Consider the following 21,900-nt stretch of genomic DNA (forward strand, 5'->3'; position numbering starts at 1 on the left):
TCAACAGTAAAAGCGAATTAAAACATTTATATTATCAGGGAAACCCTCTTATTTCTTCACTTTTGAGCCACTTTGTCCCCCACCCTTGCTTTTTGGGCTCACCATTCTCTTGGAAAAAAAACAGCTGTACTCTGTCCTGTTGAAGACAATACAATCTTCCAGCTCACTCTTGTGTCACATCACAGCTACTATTATACTCTGGAGAAAGATGGGGACTGGAAGAGTGTGGAACTGATTGAAAAAAAACAGGCAGTGGGAGACACAGAAAGACCATGCTGAACTTCCTAACACATGTTTTACCTCATCCCACAGCTGGAATCACATCTACGATGCTCAGTACTGATGTATAATATTACGAGGTACAGTTTTCCTCAAGTACGTACACAACTGCTAAATCTAAAAATGTACTGGTGAACAAAGTGCATAATTTGTTGTAAGTTGTGTCCGGGTATTAAACAATTTGCTGGACATAAGTGATATATGGAAACCAATTGTTTTCAACAAAACAATTGCCTTCTGTCTTGTGCACCAAGCCAGCTTCTCCTTCCTCCAGGTAAGACGTCTGCAAAGTATCACCCCCTGAATATTGATGCAACGCTAAGAAATAGGATGCAAGCACCATTACAATGTAAGAAAAAGATCAGTGTGAAAACAATGCCTGTTCTGGAGGTGTGGCTGCCCTTATACATGGGATTTCCATGATATTTTTAGATATGTTCTTTTCACTCTCAAATATGTAATATGCAGGATGCCCAGAGGTCACACAAAATGTGTACATTCATCAAATGTCAGGACACATAGCTAAAAAGCTGCATCTAGATCTGTTAATACCAATTTCACGTGACTTTAGAATAGATTTGTCATGTTCTATTCACACTGTAGACAGTTCTTATGTGTGAAGTTAGGTGTAGTGACATTTTTGAGGTTTTTTCTGTTTTCGCTCAACTTCTCATGACATCTATCCAACTACAAGATAAAAAAAGACTCAATATGCTGCAAAATATGGCATATGGTATGATGATTATCAAACTATCACACCTTGGTAGCAAGTTTAGCTAGTAGCCTCAGGGTTTAATATTTGTGCCCACTGTAAAGTTGGCTGGACAAGACAGTTTTTAAATTTGTGGAATCAGCCAGCAAAGTCATGTACATAGTGTCATAGAATGATAGAATGTTAGAGTTGGAGGGGACCTCCAGGGTCATGGTGTCCAGCAGGGGGCTCCATGCAGGATTCACTAAACCATCTCAGACTGATATCTGTCCAGCCTCTGTGTGAAGACGTCCATTGAAGGAGAACTCACCACCTTTCGTGGCCGCCTGTTCCACTCAATGATTGCCCTCACTCTCAAAAAGTGTTTTCTAATATCTAATCTGTATCTTCTCCCATTCAGTTTCATCCTATTGCTTCTTGTGTTTCCATGTGCAAATGAGAATAAGGATGAACAATGTCAACGGTCCAAAAGAAAGATCAGATCAAATCTCATATCCATGTAAATCTCCCAGTGGTGCAAAAGATAGGTCTACCGTTCCTCAAGAAGTTATGCATTAACAGATGTGACTGCCAGCCACTTTGACTACTGACACTATTGAATAAAAAGGCAGGTTTCTGCTTGATTGATCCAAATGTTCATGGTTTTGAAGGAATCAGACAGGATAACATCTAACCGAACAGTTATCTTAGGTCTATGGCCATCTGAAATTACATAAAGCTCAGAGACACTTATTATATGTCCCTATATCCATTGCTTACATGGTGTGATCATCTGTGATGCCTGATTATATTGCGCTTTCTTTGCAATGGTGCTGCAAGAACAATATACAGAATCATAATGTCTAGCTCCTTAGCACAGTGTTTTTCAACTTTAATCCTCGCCTGGAGTACCCCCAACAGCTCATCATTTACAGATATCCCATTAAAAGGACACCTGAGGCCCTGCCAAAAATAAAACATCTGTACAAACCCTAGAAAGTCTAAAAACATAGACAATTTCGGTTAAGTTTAAGTTGCACTTTTTTTAATGGGTTATTGAAATCAATAAATCATAATAGGACGACTGATAGATTAAAAAACTGCAGAAGTCCATGGGTACTCCGGGAATAGAAAGAATAAAAATAAAGAAAATTTCATGAATAAATTCCTAAATGAAGGGACAGCTGATACATACTGCCCGATCTATGAGAAGCATGTACCAGGCACTGGCTGCATGATTTCAGCCATGTAAGTTTGACTCTGAAACACTGCAGCGTTCCAGAGAAAAAGCCAGCCGGGGACCAAGCTGCACAGGTGAGTAGTCAAAAAGGCGGGTCCTCAGTGTCTTTTCCCCGCCCACTCCTCTTGAGTGATGGGTCTTTCCCTACTTGCGTACACAGAGTGAGACCTGTAAGTCATTGGCAGCGGGCAGGGAGAAGCTGCTAGGGACCTGCCTTTTCGATTAGTCAGGTGTGCGGCTCAGTCCAAGGCGGCTTTTCAAGTATGATTCTCTCTGAAATGTTGCAGTGTTTCAGAGTCAAATACATGGGTAAAGTCATACAGTCAGTGTCTGATACATGCTGCCATGGATCAGCTGACAGGTTCCCTTTAATTAGCAAATCGCATTCATTTTATATAGAGAGGTAATCACTTTATTACATTAATATGGCTACCAATTTTTTACAGTGAAAGAAACCTCTCCTACAGTGTTAATAGGACGAGCTGTGAGCATGTGCAGTAGGAGGCTGTTAGTAGGACCGGTGCCTGTGAGCATGTGCAGTAGGAGGCTGTTAATAGGACCAGCTGTGAGCATGTGCAGTAGGAGGCTGTTAGTAGGACCGGTGCCTGTGAGCATGTGCAGTAGGAGGTTGTTAATAGGACCTGCTGTGAGCATGTGCAGTAGGAGGCTGTTAGTAGGACCAGCTGTGAGCATGTGCAGTAGGAGGCTGTTAATAGGACCAGCTGTGGGCATGTGCAGTAGGAAGCTCCACTGCTGTGACCTGCAGACAGCTTGACAGTACATGGTGTAGGTTATCTCCAGGTCACAGCAGCGGAGATCCTACTGCACATGCTCACAGGCACCAAACCTGTCCTAAGATTCGAGGGCTGGCCTAGGAAACTAGTTCTACTATGTATGTGAGAGGAATATTATTTTGTAAGCCCAGGTAAGACAGTGAATGTTATGAGTGAACACAATCTCTGTTGTAGCACCGTACGACAATCAAAGTGGCATTAAAACTTGCATGCTCAAGGAAAAGAAAGTCTGAAAGAAAAGTCCAAAAGAAAGGCCAACGCATTTCGAATGTGTTTCATGTTTACAAATAAAACTAGTGAGCAGTTCTGCAGGATATGTTGTAGTAGTGTATGGAGAAGGAAATAAGTGCATTATAACATAGCTCAGCTTCTTCTGCAGGTTCAAGTCTTGTATCCAGACACATATTGCATAAGATTTAATTTGTTTTCATGAGTTTTATTCCTACACTTCTCAGCTGTGTAATGCTCTTCTGTCTCTGTTGGCAGTAGAGGAGTTAAGGCCTCTGTGTCAAGGTCACCTTATGAGGAACAATGGTGCTGGCAGTGCAGTTTATTATATTTAGTTTTGCAACATTTGTCCTCCATCCCACTTTTTTTAGCTTACAACAAATATAAATGTTGTAAAAATACACAGTGTGTGATTATGGGGTCAGAGGTAGATTGTTCATTTAACTTCAAGAGAAATTGTAAATTCATTCATAGAAAATACTATTAATCAAACTGTGTTGGTTTGCACTTTGTTATACTTCGGGAGGGGGCACACGACTGTAGATTCTCTCATCCGAGAGAATCAGGTTGATTTTGCTAATGACACTGATCAAACTATGATCAGAGTTTGATCAGAGTGTCGGCATAGTGCGATCCGATTGTTGGATGAGAGAATCTGAGCACACAGTGAAGAGAATATGGAGAACACAATTTTTCCATCTTCTCCATTGTGTCAGTGCGCGGAAATTGGACTGCACTCAGATGTCATATAAGTGCAGTCCGACTATGGTTTCCACGCACTCATTGACTTGCATGGCTGAGTGCAGTCCGAATATCAGCTCAAAATCGAATATGCTGCGATTTTTTTTCCCATGGACCAAGCCAAGAAAAATCGTGCATGTGTGCCACCCCTTAGAATAACATTGGATCGCATTCGGACTGATAATACAGTGGTGGGAGCGAGCTCTAATAGTGGAAAGAAAAGAAGGTTGAAATGGGACCTTTATTCTGTGATATTCAAGAGGGAAATTACCTGTTTTTAAGAAATCTCTCAGCAGCAGCGCCAAGGAATCTATGCGTTCTATAGAGTTTTTGTAAGGCTCCATGCACCAACAGTATTTTTGATCCATGGAAAAAACTGACAGCACTTGGGCCAGTGATATTCAATGGGGCTGTTCAGACAACAGTTTTCTTTTCATACAGATCGAATGTCCGCAAGAAAAGAATTGCAGCATTCGCTGGTCTCTTTCTTTTTTTGGATAGGACTCGCCTATTCAAGTCTATAGGTGTGCACAAAAAATCTGATCAGTTACAAGTCAACCTTACAGCATCCGGTTTTTACGGATAAATTATAATTCTTTATCACAGGAAATTGTATTTGTTCTTGTAAATTGGATTAACGCTTGATAAAAAAATGACATCACAGGAATTACAATACGGAGGATAAATTGTCAGTTTTTCTGGATGATTACGCTCGTGTGAACTAAGCCTTATAGGAATCACTAATGGGCAAAGTTCTCACCAATGTGACTTTCTCACATCTCTCTAGGACACATTAGGAGATCTCAAGGCGCAGCTTGGGCTCCTACAGCAGTAAACAGTACAAGCACCTAGTGTCTTCTCATCCAGCCATTGAAGTCCCTGTGTCAGTGCCATGGGAGTCACCATGCAGGGGTTTACATGATATTGTTATTTTATTATTGAAGAATGTGTTTGTTATTGTTGGAGGTTTTATTTAATCTCTGTCAGTTATTTATTAGCTCAAATATAAACTCTAAAAGAATCCAGTTGTCTATTTTTCTTTTTTTTTATGTATACACTGTATCACCCTACATGTATGTGACTCGCCCCCTGGGCCGTGGGGCACTCGGATCCGGGCAATAGGGGAACGATGGGGGTAGTAGTGGCAACCCGGTTCCGTGGCTCAGGGTGGTCAGACCAATAGTAGTCTGCTATGTGCTGTTGATAATGTCCGACTACGCCACCCGTGGATTGCGGTCAGGGAGGACCGCTGCTGCAAGGCAGACTGATGAGGCTGGTGTTGGGGATGCAGCAGGGAATGGTACAACTCCCCATGGGAGGAGTGTAACCTCAAGGCAGTGTGATAGGATGCTGGGAGTGATGGTGCAGGCGCAGCAGTAACCACACAGAGTCCAATAATGCAGTCCAGGGTCTTTTACTGATCTTATCTTAGACCCAACAGGAGTACAGGGTAGGAATGGACCTGGGTGTCTGAGGGCATTCAGGCAAGCTCCGCTGGTCAGGGTGAGTAGGTAGGCCTTCCGTTCTCTCTCTGCCTTTGCTGACTATCTCCCCCCTTTAGTGGTATGATAACCCACGTCCCTGAGCTTGCCGTGTACTACACCTGTATGGCTTGCGACTCTGGCCTTAGGTACCTGTAGCTTCTCTGTGCTGTATCGGTCCCTCTGTGTGGCGGAACCTCCAGGCTTCTTGGCCAAGGGACCTAAAATCCCTCGCAGGTAGATGATCTGCTGCAGAACTTGCAATCCTGACAGCCTCGGACCCCAGTGTCCGGTATGCAGTTTCCTCTCTGCCAGGACCGGCTCTCGTCGCCTCTGTCCCTGGCTTGGTGTTCCTCCTATGCCTCCTGGACTCCTCAGCTGCGGCTGACCTGTCCCTCTGCTTCTGGGAACCCTTCTGGATGCTTCAGAAGCGGGTCCTGGTCTCTCTAACCCTGCCCTCAGTACCAGTTTTTATAGGGGCAGCCGGCTCCCCCTACTGGCCTGGGACAGGAGGTGCGGCATGCAAATGGTCCATGACCAGAGAACCTCCCTCCTGCTCTCAGACACAGCCTTACAAGTTTGTGGCATCCAGGCCTGGGGTGACACATATGTTACATAGTGCACTGGGGGGCTATGGTTACAACTTAAAGGGGAAATTCATCCAAATTGATGTTCCGACAAGTCATAAATACAGTATGTGCCAGAAGATTATAAGAGAGGAGTTAGGTTTGGACGAAAACTAATTTTATAAAATGTATCCTGCATCCTCCATATGCATAAGAGCCCGACAAAAATAATAAATATACAGAAATACACATATATGTGTACACAGAAATGTCATATATGGTACATACAAGCATCACATTGCAATGATCTTGCAGTGAACTCACTAATAACTACCACTAAATACAGGTGACAGGTTCTTTTCGGCATAACTATGACCCACAGCTTTGATTTTATCTGTGTTTAAGACATAACAAAGACACTTAATAATATGCGGAAAAAGTTGAACTTTACATTTCTGTTTTTTTTTCACATTCTACACATTGGAGAAGTCTAGTGAACTCTTTCTTTGTGCTAATGCAGAAGAGCGTATAAATCGGATGTGTGCTATACGATTTTTAATCAGATACCACACTGCCCCATGTTGTTCTATAGGGCAGTTTAGATTAATTTTTTTTTTTTTGGTCCGACTGTCCATGAGAAAAAAGATCACAGCACGCACTGCTTTCACCTGAGTCTTGGATGAGACTCACACATTCAAGTCTATAGGTGCGAGAAAAAAATCACACAGACCAACAGAGCGACATCCAAATTTTACGGATAGATTTCTGTTATAAATTTAGGAAACTGCATGTGATCATGGACATGTTTTAATGTAGTTGTATGAAAACGGATCACACATGGACGTCACACGGACGGAGAAAACAGACACACGGATGGCACATGGATGAAAATCTGATGACAATTAGAAAAAAATCCATCCAGAAAACTCAAACGATTTTTCATACGCTCATCTGTAGGCATCCATAATGAGATAGGGAGCACTGTAACCTTTCTTCCGTCTCATTAGTGATTGTCCTGTTGGCTGTTGAGATTTCTACGATTTCCTCTTATACTTCTGCTTCCTATAGATCGCATGCATTACCAATGGTAAATACATTAGCTGTGACCAAATACTGGTGCACGAAGCTTGTGCTTTCCTACACACTTCTATATTTCCATGTATATGGCTGCCCAAAAGACTTTCTCTGTGTAAATTAAACTTGTCTACTGTTTGTAATGACACACGGTCATGGCCAAAAGTGTTGGCGCCCTTGAAATTCTTCCGGAAAATGAAGTATTTCTCCCAGAAAATTATTGCACATTTTTGGGCTTTTGTGTGAAATTATGTACAATTTGCCTTTTTTTTGTGTTGTTCCAATACACACAGGAAATAAACATGTGTATAACAAAACATGTGGAATTTCAATAATTTTCTGGGAGAAATACTACATTTTCTGGAACAATTTGAAGGGTGCCAACACTCTCAGCCATGACTGTATATTGGTGGCAGTGTATCCTGCATCATTATACAGAGATCAATCCCTGGCCTCAATACAATGAACTATTAAACTATAAATGACGTCACCATTTACATTCTGAGTGCAACCATTGTTTTTACCATAAATTAAATCCATTCAACTCTTAATGGAATAAGAATCATAGAGGAATAATAATCCTATAGTGTATATGTCAAACTGATGGTCCGCGGTCCGACATATCATTTTATGTGGCCAGCGAGGTGTAACGGGGAAAGTGGAGAGCCGGTCCTTCTTCATCCACCGCCTGTGAACTGCTGAATAGAGCAATGTGGAGGTGCAAGCCGGAACTCAGATTCGAAGATGGTGCCTGCCGCCTGGGGTTGGGGCCCATCCCCTCTGGTAAACTTGAGACGATTGCACATCTCTGACAGCCCTAGCCAAGCCCCCCCAAGTACCCTCCAAAGTAGGAAGCTTGGTTCTAAAAAGGTGAAAATAACTCACTATTGTCTCACATGTTACTAAAGAACATCTTGGCCTTTTACTGACCAAGTGGCACACTTTCTGGTAAAACGATTTCAATTAATTTATCCATAGCCTATAAAAAGATACACACACCATAGACAGTCTGCTGGAACACTTACAGTTGGTGCCCAGTACACCTTGTGTCATTTCTTCCCGGTTAATCCCTGTGTCTTAGCTTTTGTATGCAATCCAATGAAACACCATCAATATATCTGTGATTTCATCCTGCAACCTGCCACTAGATTTAAGTCTTTCCACATCAGCCATTAAAGGGTTTGTTCAGGACTATTTTATTTTTTTTTACTATGGGCCTAAAGACCTACAGGTAGGTAGTTGCTAGCAGAGGAAAATACTAGTCGGTTCTGTCCGGCGCCGGCTCAGAGCGGTCACCGACTGCTCCTACCAGAGGTTTAGCTGCTCCATGTCAACACAACTGCTTTTATTCTTCCAGGCTGCTATGTTGACGGGTTGTGATTGCCGACGTCATGCTGATTAACAGCTGACTCTCAGAAGTTAGGTACCGGGAACCGGCTGTAAATCAGCAGGATGTTGGCAGTCACGCCCCATCAACAGAGCAGAGTGGAAGAGAAACTGCTGCTCTGTCGATGTGATCTTAGCGGAAGCCACGAAATCACTGGCAGGAACGGTCGGTGACTGCTCTGTGCCTACAGAGATTGGCACCGGGCACAACAGGCAAGTAGTTAGCAAAAAAATATCCAACAAGAGAAAAACTGATGCAGAAGGAAGGCGATTTAATGAAAGATGGAAAAGCAAATATTCAGTATGTTTGTGCTTCAAGGAGAAAAAAATGGTATGTCTTCTGTGAATTACATGTGTATCAACAAAGAAATCTAGTTGAAGGACATTTTCACCAGACATTTGACTGCTTGCATTTTGTTTTGTTGTTATTTTCAGAACATAATCAATGGATGTGGACAGTGTATGATATGGAGTCTCAGGTTATGTTAAGTCTTACAATTACTATTTCTCTTTGAGGGCTACCATAATGCTGATGTGGCCATCAGTGAAAAGGAGTTTGACAACCCTGTATAGCATTGCTAAAATATACTCAAAATGAAGACTGTTGTGTCATTCATGCCTCCTACAAGTCAAATCTATTCTTCGAGGCAGAATGTCCTTTTATATGAGTGCGGGTCCAGCAATGGACTCATCAGAAGTGAAACGTTTGCGGTGGGAAAGCCCACTTGACAATTATCAGGCAGCATAAATATCTTTTTGTTTGGTATTTCTTTAATAGCTAGCTTCTGAGTACACCTAGACCTTGCCAAGATCAGGGGCATCTTCTCAGTATCCTACTCCACACAATGTGAGCTTTGTGTTCTTAAGACAGGAGGGTTCAGTGACACAGAGAAGTCAATGGAGCGCTAAGATCTCCTTTTTAACCCTTCACTGTTGCACCTGAAACTTGCATGATTTCTGAGAAGCTGGCCAATGTCTTTCACTTCTCATCTCCTACCACCCAAGTGACCCCATTTAGAGTCAATCTAAGGAATGTGCAGTTAGAAGTCATTCATGAGTTATGAGAACATCGGCATAACGTCACGTTGTAGGCAGCATCAAGATATTTCATTAAGACAGTGTGGTTACAATATCTAAAGCAATGACCGGACTTAGGGTTTGTAACAACTGCAAGTTAAAGTCTTGGGAGTAACTATGAAAGGAACAAATATCCCTTTGATGGAAGTAAATTTGTACAATCAGGGTCACAAATGGAAGTGCCTTTGGAATATGGAGCTGCCATAAAAGCTAGGAATAATAATAATTAAAAATAATTTTATTTATATTGCGCCAACTATATATATATATATATATATATATATATATATATATATATATATATATATATACAGTGCCTACAAGTAGTATTCAACCCCCTGCAGATTTAGCTGGTTTGATAAGATGCAAATAAGTTAGAGCCTTCAAACTGCAAACGAGAGTAGGTTTTATGAACAGAAGCATAAATCTTACAAACCAAAAAGTTATGTTGCTCAGTTTAATTTTATTAAATTTTAAACATAAAAGTGTGGGTCAATTATTATACAACCCCTATGTTTAATATTTTGTGGAATAACCCTTGTTTGCAATTACAGCTAATAATCGTCTTTTATAAGACCTGATCAGGCCGGCACAGGTCTGTGGAGTTATCTTGGCCCACTCCTCCATGCAGATCTTCTCCAAGTTATCTAGGTTCTTTGGGTGTCTCATGTGGACTTTATTCTTGAGCTCCTTCCACAAGTTTTCAATTGGGTTAAGGTCAGGAGACTGACTAGGCCACTCCAACACCTTGACTTTTTCCCTCTTGAACCAGGCCTTGGTTTTCTTGGCTGTGTGCTTTGGGTCGTTGTCTTGTTGGAAGATGAAATTACGACCCATCTTAAGATCCCTGATGGAGGAGCGGAGGTTCTTGGCCAAAATCTCCAGGTAGGCCGTGCTATCCATCTTCCCATGGATGCGGACCAGATGGCCAGGCCCCTTGGCTGAAAAACAGCCCCACAGCATGATGCTGCCACCACCATGCTTGACTGTAGGGATGGTATTCTTGGGGTCGTATGCAGTGCCATCCAGTCTCCAAACGTCACGTGTGTGGTTGGCACCAAAGATCTCGATCTTGGTCTCATCAGACCATAGAACCTTGAACCAGTCTGTCTCAGAGTCCTCCAAGTGATCATGAGCAAACTGTAGACGAGCCTTGACATGACGCTTTGAAAGTAAAGGTACCTTACGGGCTCGTCTGGAACGGAGACCATTGCGGTGGAGTACGTTACTTATGGTATTGACTGAAGTCAATGTCCCCACTGCCATGAGATCTTCCCGGAGCTCCTTCCTTGTTTTCCTTGGGTTAGCCTTGACTCTTCGGACAAGCCTGGCCTCGGCACGGGAGGACACTTTCAAAGGCTGTCCAGCCGTGGAAGGCTAACAGTAGTTCCATAAGCCTTCCACTTACGGATGATGCTCCCAACAGTGGAGACAGGTAGGCCCAACTCCTTGGAAAGGGTTTTGTACCCCTTGCCAGCCTTGTGACCCTCCACGATCTTGTCTCTGATGGCCTTGGAATGCTCCTTTGTCTTTCCCATGTTGACCATGTCTGAGTGCTGTTCACAAGTTTGGGGAGGGTCTTAAATAGTCAGAAAAGGCTGGCAAAAGAGATCTTTAATCCACACATGTGAAGCTCATTATTTTTGGTGCCTGAACTACTTCTTAATACTTTAGGGGGACCAAACAGAATTCTTGTGGTTTGAGGGGTTGAATAATAAATGACACTCTGAATTAACTTTTTACGTTTTAAAAATAAAAAAAATTAAAAAAAAATAAAAAAAATTTGCTGCAGTGCATTTCCCACTTCCAGGCTGATCTACAGTACAAATGTCACAATGCCAAGTTAATTCCGCATGTGTCAACCAGCTAAATCTGCAGGGGGTTGAATACTACTTGTAGGCACTGTATATATATATATATATAATCTTAGCATATATTTTCTGTTTACTATGTTTATCTGTACTAAGGACATGCAATTTAAAAGGTTTTGGAAAACGCCTATAAGTCCTGTATGTTCATATAAGATTTTAGTTTGGCATTTTGGAAAGCACTCTGTGCCAAAATCAACACCAGAACAACTCTGTAATACCACTTGATATAAACGTCCTATTATTTTTAATTGAAAAACTATCCTTTAGTGTTACATGTTATATATTATTTTTATACACATGTTTTTCTACATGGACAACTCACTAAATTTATCTTGGGAATCAAAGTTGGACAAAAACTCTCCATACCCCAAAACTGCTTAAAGTGAACCTGTCAGTAATGCTACACCTGTTCAAGCAGAGGTAGTGCAGGATAGGGCTACATAAAACATTATGAAAGATACTTATTATGATGCCATCTGCTGCTCTGAAATTCAGCTGTTATTGATATGCAAATTAGGTTTGCAAGTGCATTGGTGGTTGCATCAGTGCACTTGCAGCCTGTTTCTTTTTCCTCGCTTACACCGCCCCTCATACTTTTTAATTGACAGCAAAAACAGAGGCCCTGCTGCATTTTGTCACCTCTGTTCTGTTGTCACCTCCATTTTCCACTGTTAATCAAGAAGTTGAGGTCGACACCAGCAGTGAGAATTAAAGAGGAGCCATAGTCTGCAAGTGCACTGAAACTAGTGTACTTGTGAGTCTAATTTACAAATCAATAAAAGCTGAATTTTGGGGCAGAAAACTGAAATTGTGCTGAAATAGGGAAGGAGACAGTAGGTTGGGGAGGGGATGCTTGCAGCAGCTCCGATGGTGGTGAGGTAGAAGCGGGGTCATTGCAGGCTGTAAACTTTCTTGAAGAGATTGGTTTACATCTGAAAGTTCAGAATGTGGTGGATAATCGGACGTGTTTTGGGCACAGAATTTCAGAGGATGGGGGATACTCGGGAGAAGACTTGAAAACGATGGAGTGAGAAACATACGGGTGTGGAGGAAAGAAGTAGGTCTTCTGAGGACCAGAGAGTATGTGTGGGAAGGTATCGGGAGATTAGTTTGGAGATATGTGGAGGAGACAGATTATGGACGGCTTTATAGATCAATGTTAGCAGTTTGAATTGAATACATTGAAGAATTGGGAGTGAAATGAAGGGATTTGCAAAGAGGAGAAGTGGAGGAATAGCGAGGAGAGAGGTGGATTAGTCGGGCAGAGTTAATGTTGGAATGGAGAGGTGCGAGAGTTTTAGCTAGGAGACCACAGAGGGGGATATAGCAGTAGTCAAGGCAGGAGATGATGAGGGCATTAATGACAAGTTTCATTTAAAAAAGCTTGAACATATCCTTAAAGGTGAACTGAATTCTATTTATACCAGTACTTTATTGTACTGGACTCTGGTAATGGTTTCCCTGTGCAGCACAATGACGCAGGGTTGGACTGACCATCTTAATGACTTCGATGTCCATACAATACTGGGGTCCATACATAGCAGAGCCCAGGGTCAGACTGGGGTATCTGGGTCCCACAGGAGGAATTGATTCTAGGGGCCTACCCTACAGCTACAGTACAGACCAAAAGTTTGGACACACCTTCTCATTTAAAGATTTTTCTGTATTTTCATGACTATGAAAATTGTACATTCACAATGAAGGTATCAAAACTATGAATTAACACATGTGGAATTATATACCTAGCAAAAAAGTGTGAAACTACTGAAAATATGTCTTATATTCTAGGTTCTTCAAAGTAGCCACCTTTTGCTTTGATGACTGCTTTGCACACTCTTGGCATTCTCTTGATGAGCTTCAAGAGGTAGTCACCGGAAATGGTCTTCCAACAATCTTGAAGGAGTTCCCAGAGATGCTTAGCACTTGTTGGCCCTTTTGTCTTCACTCTGTGGTCCAGCTCACTCCAAACCATCTCGATTGGGTTCAGGTCTGGTGACTGTGGAGGCCAGGTGGGCCCCACCGATATTAAATTATCACATTGTCCTTTGGCCTCCTACTCGGCCGATTTACAACGCATCTTGTCCAGGGCTATTGAGGCGGGAACCATCCCTAAGAGGATTTTGGATGGTCTTACTGTTCGCTTTCCCCAAATTTCTACATTTTACATGCTACCGAAGATCCACAAGGACGCCGTCAGTCCACCGGGGCGTCCGATCGTGTCCGGGATAGGAGGTCTCTGTGAACCACTCTGCAAATTTGTGGACTTCTATCTGAAGCCCCTCGTAGAGACATTAGCTTCATATCTCAGGGACACAACGGATGTCCTCACCCGGGTTGACGGTGTCTTTGTGGACCCGGATACCCTTTTAGTTACAGCGGACGTGGAGTCCCTGTATACATCTATTTCCCATACGGATGGGCTTGAGGCTGTCCGCCTTTTCCTGGGTGCTTCCGACTTGGACGGCCCTCTTTGTGACTTTATTCTCGAGCTGCTGCGTTTTATATTGACCCATAACTTCTTTATTTTTAGGGATACGTTTTACCTCCAGCAGCGCGGCGTGGCCATTGGGTGCAGACTGCGCGCCCTCGTATGACAATCTCTTCCTGGGGGCCTGAGAGAGATCCCTTTTTGGCGATGATGGCGCGTGGGCTGCTAAGCATGTGCTGTGCTGTGCTGGTACAGGTACATTGATGATGTTCTGTTCCTCTGGAAGGGTACAGGGCAGCAGCTCGAGAAATTTATGGAAGGATTGAATGAGAATAGCATGAATATCCGCCTAACCTACAAATTTCATGCAACTAATAAGGATTTTCTGGACGTGGGTCTGAGGATTGATTCACAATTTGCCATACAGACCGATGTCCATCGAAAACCTACGGCGGTTAATTCATTAATTCATGCTTCCTCAGCTCATGACCCAGCCACGTTGAGGGCTGTCCCGGTGGGACAGTACCTGAAGATCAAGTGGATTTGTTCGTCACCTCATAGCTTTGAAGCCCAAGCTACCGATCTTCGAACTAGGTTCGAGCAACATGGCAATAGTGGGCGGTCCATTAAAAAAAGGATATAATAGGGCAAAAGTAACACCTCGTACTGACCTTTTGTACAATTATAACAGACAATCTAAGTCAAGCCAGGATGTAATATGTTTCATATCTACGTATAATTCCCAGTGGGATAACATGCGTATGATCTTAAAGAAACACTGGCCAATACTTAGGACAGAACCGTCCATTGCGTCATCCCTGGGCCCATACCCTTCAATGACCCCCAGGAGAGCCAGAAACCTACGAGATATGATTGTCCGGAGCCATTATGTTCCGAGCAATGGTACGTTTTTAGCCTCCTTCCAACCAACTATAGGATGTTTTCCATGTGGTCATTGTCTGGCTTGCTCTAATGTCCTACGCTCCCGTACCTTTGACTCTGCTTCAGGAGATTGCCAATTTAAGATTCGCCAGTGGATCTCCTGTGGAACATCCAATGTAATATATTATGATACCTGCAAGTGTTCCCTCATTTATGTTGGACTTACCTCGAGGGAGCTCAGGGTCAGGGTCTGGGAGCACGTTAGGGACATTACAGCAGCCAGACAAGCGACGGACCCTTCAGAACTTAAGACACTTCCACGGCATTTCCGGCAGTTTCATAACTGCGATGCCAGATCTTTATTGGTCAGGGGTATTGAAGTGGTCCATCTCGGAGCCAGGGGTGGGAACATAAAGCAGAGATTAGCCCAACGGGAAGCAAGACGGATCACAGTACTGGACACAATGGCCCCTAACGGACTCAATGAATCCCTAAGTTTTGCTTCATTTTTGTGAGTTATATGGTTACTACCTGTGCGTGTTCTTTTATTTTATGGTTACCATTAATTTACTCTTATTGCTATGCATTTCTCCCCATTTTTTATTTCCCTTTTGTGTTATTTTTAACTTACGGCCAGTTATCAGACTGGTGCAGCACTATCGTGGTTTTATTTAATTTTTGTGTTGTCTGCAAAACTAACTTCTTTTATTGTTTGTTTTTCATATTTTTCATATATTTAGATCTGAACTATCCCAGGATAGACCAGTGTGAAAAGATTTTTCTAGACTACCATCCTTTTCTGTTTGGATAGATCAACCTACTGTGATGGGATATTCTGGTTTCCAAGATGATGACACCCTTGTGATGTTGGGATATGGAGACCTTATTAAATGATATTAATAGCCCAAGTATATTACATTTGGTAACTGGTTTATAATTTCATAATCTGGTGTCTCTTCTATATAGTATTTATTCAATTATAGTTTCATGTTGGATATACATTTGCTCTGGTCTATTTACCCTCCTGTGATCCTGTTGTGCATGTACACCCGTCGCATTGGCGCTCCAGTCCCGCGATCTGGCATCTCTCTTGATTGCCAGGCTGCTGTGCAGGACCTGACATGTGACGCGCGTATGCGCTGCCCATACAGGATCATTGGACGAGATCGGACCATGTGACTTCTCACATGACCGATCACACGGGTATTTCTCAGGTCCTTGCAGCACATTCCCTCACCTTGCCTTGAGAAAGCTGGACGTGTTCCCTGCGAAACGTGCATCGGGAGGGAGAGGCACTAGTCCTTCCTACCACCTGGTGGGGCACATTTTTATACTTTGAGCTAATGATTTTGTTGATATACATGGATGTCCATGGGGTACTTAGAGGGATCGATTATGATAAGGCACAGCTATATCATTGAGCTGTGGGCTCTAGGAGACGAGCATTACTGCCTATATGATTGCACTATATCATGCAGGAGATAGAGCACTAAGCTTTACAATATTGTTTATATATTTATCTCTTGTGATATACTACTGTTCCTCTCCATCTATCCCTATTGAGTCCCATGCATTCTGATAAACGCAGGATTGATTGATCGATTCTCTACCTCTATGTGTCCCTGCTGCTTTTCGGTATTGCCATTCTTTTGTACACACATCCCTTGCACTTGCAGACTTTTAAATGTGTATTTTTTGTATCAATAAAGTTGTTATATTTTTGTACCAACCGTTAAGACTTCATTTCCCTTTTTTCTATTCTATGCGTTTGAAGTGGTTGTTTCAGTGAAACCCATCTGCAATTTTTTGTAGAGGTCTGTCCACTGAATATGTTTCTGAGACTTGTGGTTCTAATAAATAATGAGGATAAAAGTTGCACATTCTGCTGATCGGTGCAGGTCCCAACAGTCCGACCCCCACCAATCAATAACTTATCACTTATCCTTTGGCCTCGTTCACACGTTCAGTATTTGGTCAGTATTTTACATTAGTATTTGTAAGCCAAAACCAGGAATGGAACAATCAGAGGAAAAGTATATTAGAAACACGTCACCACTTCTGTATTTATCACCCACTACTGGTTTTGGCTTACAAATACTGAGGTAAAATACTGACCACCTGTAAGTGCATATTTGCTACTGTGTAATAGTCACAGGACAGGGAGGGGTTAAACATCCAAGTATTTAATTTCCATTGGAAATCAAGAATCTTCCCCTTATTGATATCGGAGAGAACAAATGGCCGCCATACACAACACAATCCACTATACCAAGACCAATACCACCACATACAAGGAAGAAATACCACCACACCGTGACCAGACTACATATTACCACTACATAGTGACCGAATAATAGCACATACAAGAAACAAATACCTCCACACAATGACCAGACCACATATTACCACCACATAGTGGCCGAATAATGCCACATACAAGGGACAAATATCACCACACCGTGACCAGACCACATATTACCACTACATAGTGACCGAATAATACCACATACAAGGGACAAATACTGCCACATCATGATGAGACCACATATTACCACCACATAGTGACCGAATAATACAATACTGATCATTAATAAAAAAACACAATACTGATAACACTAATATGGGCCCCACATGGTCCTCCATACAGAATTATGGGCCCCACATGGTCCTCCATACAGAATTATGGGCCCCAAATGGTCCTCCATACAGAATTATGGGCCCCACAGGCCTCCGGACCCTCGTCTCGGATGGAGCTCAGGCCTCCCCTTTATTCATTGTCTATGGCATGGTGGGAAACACCCAAGCACAGCGCTCCTCATTTCTGGCCGTCCCAGAGACAATGAATGAAGCAGAGCTCTGCGCACCAGTCACGTTGGGGGTTGTGCCCCGTTCTCAGATCTCTGGAGGATCTCCACAGTTGTACCCCATTGATAGGGGATAATTTCCAGCCCCTTTAATACACGGTCTGGGAGCTTCATATCTGTTCACTGCTGGCTAAAAAGTTGTGAAACTTTCCCCTTTGCCTCCTCTGCTTGCTGTCAAGGATTGGAAACTCTCCGGCAATTTCTGATGAGCTGCTTGTTACAGGGATCCGGAGCTGTGCAGTGTGCACCGCACATACAGCTCCGGCCATAGGAGAGGGAATCTTACACTGCGGAGAAAAGCCGGAAGTTGTACATTGTAAGAACAGTGATGGCAGAGAGGACACAGGGAGGACGCTGCCCGCAGAGCATACTGAGTACCTGGAGCCGCTGCGGAGCCCACACTGACCGCCCACACATGATGCATGGCAGTCCCTCCTCCACCGCACTGCAGATGAGCTACATCCTACATGTTAGAACTCTCCTGTTAGGTTTTTTTCTATTTTGCTGGTCACATGACCTTTTTTGCCTATTTAATCCTGCTCCGCCCTTCTGGCCATGCCGGACTTCATTGTAATTTCTACTCTTAAGCTAGCCAGGTGCTTTGTAACCTTTCTCTGTCAGTTTAGCTGGGTCTTTTGACCTCTATGTTCTATGTTGTTTGTTTGTCTTTTTACTGCTACAATTTCTGCTAGGAGGTGTCCATCTTTCTCCCAGTCCCTAGTTCTTGTAGACTAGCTGAGGACTTTAGCGGGTCTGATCGCAGGATCAGGTTCCCCGTTACATCGTAGGGATCTAGCTTAGTTCTATTGTAGGGACAGATCTCCTGTCTTTCCTTAGTGGTTGTAGCCTATCATAACACTACAGGCTGAAGGACTTGTGGTGACATCAGGACCATGTGATCAGACACGTGCTGGGAGGCCATGGTTGGTCATCTCGGTGGATCCGGTCTGCATGCGTACGCGCGCCCCTGCCTCCCGCGCTTTTAAAGGGCCGGTCTCCCTAAGAATTTATTTTTTCCTTTTCCTTCTTTCTCTGGGGCCCACTGGGCATTCCACCGGTATCCCGCCAGGCCAGTCCGACCCTGGCAGAGCCTATAGGGTTAAGCAAGAAAAAAAATGCTATTGGAATCTGAAAAGTGAAACCGATGACTCTATGGTTGCTCACACTATATGTTTGCATTTTCTGAACAACTAAGCCTCAGGCCATTTTACACACCACAGAATATTTCTGCTTTGTGTCTTTAAATAGGTGAAATCCACTCAATTTCTGCAGCAGATCAGCCTGTGTGAACAAGTCCAAGGGTTTTCATATATTTAATTTGAGGAAAAAAAACTGATTTTTATAATGAGATGTAATTTTTAAATAAAAAGTTCTACATTTTAAAAGTGGTCCCTTCGAGGTAAGACTTGAAGTAAAAATGTACTTTAAATTTTTTTTTTTCTCTTTTGTAATTTCATAGTTTAATCACACTTTTAGCACAGTGCAACAACTGACAAGCAAAATAACACGTAAATCCGACACTTCTAATCCCCAGTACATTGGATTACATGAATCTGCTTTACCCATGAAACCAAATTCCAGCATAGATTCCCTTTAAAGATTTTGCGTCCTGTTGTCACACTTCCTTATAAGATCACACCTATTCTTGGGATTTTTCACTGTAGGTATGTAATATAGGCTTTTCTCTATATTGTCCCTTTTGTCACAATGAAATCTATATTATAATGCCCTGTGAGAAAATAAACAAAGAAAAGAAAAGGATAATTTTCTGGTTCTCTATCACTTTACAGTCCCTCCTACCCGCACAATAAGAATCTGTGGATTTGAGAATTTGGGCACAAAAGTTAATCTAATGCTATTTTTTGTTAATGTATTAGGGATTATAATGGATTTAAAATATTTTTCTAGCTCCTTTTTTTTTCAAGTGTCAAATACCAATCACGTTAAATAACATTCTCCTCCGCTATCATTCTGTCATAGGCGCTCGATTTCCCACCATATGGTTTCTTCATATTGCACCTCATAGATATTTCTGCTAAAAAGCAATATTTCTAAGGAAGAATAGCATTTTATTATAGCCTGCGTGCGATGGACCGTGGTGTGGCTTTTTTTTAGATTTACTAGAAATCAGACTGAAAACCCTTTATATATCTTCTCAGTCATATCAAAGAACAGTAGCATACTATATACTTTTTGGAAGCCCCATAACAGTTTAAAGGCGTGCTCCGAATTTAGCATTTATTTTAATCCTAAATGTCTGTCTGTTTAATGTCATAATCCAATCTCTTTTCTAATATACTTTAATTAAAAATCCCTATCGGTCCCTCACTACACTATCTAATTCTGCTTTATTTATTTTTTTACCAACTTCCTGTTTGGTGACACTTCGTTTTAGAATCCCATTACATGCTTAGATACTCAGAAGAGCAGTCATCAGCGGGTAGAGGCTGCAGTCACTGCTACAGCCTTTGTCCCTACCCTGAAATGAAGCATCATCAGTGACGTCCATTTCAGGGGCTGGACTAGTCCCTGCTTTACTGAGCATGCGTCGGTGGTCAGTTCTGACGGATTCTCAGTAGGGTCTTGTTACTGTGCAATATTCTTTTTAATGCACAGTGGCAGTGCAGGGATATCACTATCAAGGGCGGCACTGGTCTCTGCTTGCCGGGTTATCTCCTTACACTGACAGTTCGCTCTCTTACCTCTCATTAGAGCCGGAGAGGGAGCGCACTGTCACTGTGAACTGAGAAGAACATTGCACAGTGACAGGAATCTACTGAGAATAAGTCAGAATTGACAACCAATGTATACTCAGTAGAGCAGGGACTAGCCCATCCCCTGAAACAGACGTAACAGATGACACTTCGTTTCAGGGTGGTGCAGAGGCTACAGCAGTGACCACAGCCTTTGCACCCTGATGATAACTTGTTTGACTATCCCAACATGCAGCATTGGGATACTCAAACGAAGCATTATCAAACAGGAAGTAGGTAAAAAAATAAAAGTAGTTCGATACCGTAGTGAAGGAGCGATAGGGACTTTTTAATTAGATTATGACATTAAATAGACAGACATTTAAGATTAAAATAAATGTAGTTTCTGACCACCCCTTTAAGTCTCATTGAAAAATTTATTTTTGTTTCACATACATAAACAAAACAGACCAATCAATTTTCATCAGTGTTTTGGATCTGATCTTCTTAAGTGTTTGGCACATATGTCCATTTATATCACCAGTGGTTTGGCTGTGATCTTTTTGTATGCAAAAAAAAATTGCAATGATGTATCCATGTGCTGCTCGTGATTTTCATGGACCCATAGACTTGTATGGGTGTTATTGATTCATGACTCAGATCAAAAATGGAGATTTCCATTATTTTTTGTGTACACCCTCGTCTGCAAAAAATCTGGATACGTGAATAGCACTGTAGACTATAATGGGTATGTATTCTATCCATGAAAAACATGGACAGAACACTTGGTAAAACAGAAATCTGAATGAGGTCTTAATAGATCTTGGAGATTGTACAGAGCTGTAATACGGATGCGAGTATATTACCTAAAGCTTCTATATGCCGCTGTAGGAAATCATTGGTTGAAGTACAGTAGGACATGTTAAACTTTTGTGGTTGCCATATTACAGCACTGTACATGTTGGTGGCTTTGAAGCTTTGATGTGACTGTGTGCATGAGACCAAAATGTCATAGCAGGAGTCAGGAAGGAGATGATGGAATCACGTTGACACTTCTTCTTTCCGCTCACTCACTCCTATTTCTCAGTCTATTTAAAGGAATCCTGTCACATCCAGAAACGCTATTCACCTGCTGATACAGCATAGGGGTAATATATATGTGAATAGCATTTAAATCTTGTTTAGCCAGCTAACTTGACCAGCAGCTGCAGGGAGAAAATAAAGTTTCATTCTCCCTGCAGCCCCTTGCTTCCAGTCATCAGGGCAGTGCAGTGACCTGTTACAATCACCATTTACTACACAGTGAGTTCACTGTAATCATTCCTGGCCACTTTGAATGACAACCAGCTCTGCGCACACGCTGCACGCACACTGCAGAGCACACTGTCAATCAAAGTGCCAGGAATTGATTACAGCCGCTCTCACTGTACAGCGTAAAATGATTGTAATAGCTCCCCGCAATACCCTGATGACTGGATGCAAGTGGCTGCAGGGAGAATTTGAACATCATCTCCCTTCAGAACACCCCTATATCTGCAGGTAAATAGCCTTTTTGGATGTGACAGGTTCTCTTTAAGGTATCATGCACATAACTGCCTTTACAGA

At 42.4% G+C, this 21,900-nt stretch overlaps 1 protein-coding gene across 3 annotated transcripts in view; it reads left to right on the forward strand.

The window, feature by feature from the left end:
* RBM47 (RNA binding motif protein 47) overlaps positions 1-21,900 on the forward strand; it is a 173,067-nt gene that overhangs the window by 15,529 nt on the left and 135,638 nt on the right. Inside the window, exon 1 of one of the 3 annotated variants that reach the window (XM_073645762.1) lies at positions 18,983-19,001. The exons of the other annotated variants lie outside the window; for them this stretch is intronic. The gene's annotated coding sequence lies outside the window, so the exon portion shown is untranslated. Of the gene's footprint in view, positions 1-18,982; positions 19,002-21,900 lie in introns of those variants that run through there. 3 annotated transcript variants of the gene reach the window in all.

This window comes from Phyllobates terribilis, unplaced genomic scaffold (genome assembly GCF_046119375.1).
Source record: "Phyllobates terribilis strain yellow unplaced genomic scaffold, ASM4611937v1 Scaffold_1__5_contigs__length_1240528914, whole genome shotgun sequence".
NCBI classification, from domain to species: Eukaryota; Metazoa; Chordata; class Amphibia; order Anura; family Dendrobatidae; genus Phyllobates; species Phyllobates terribilis.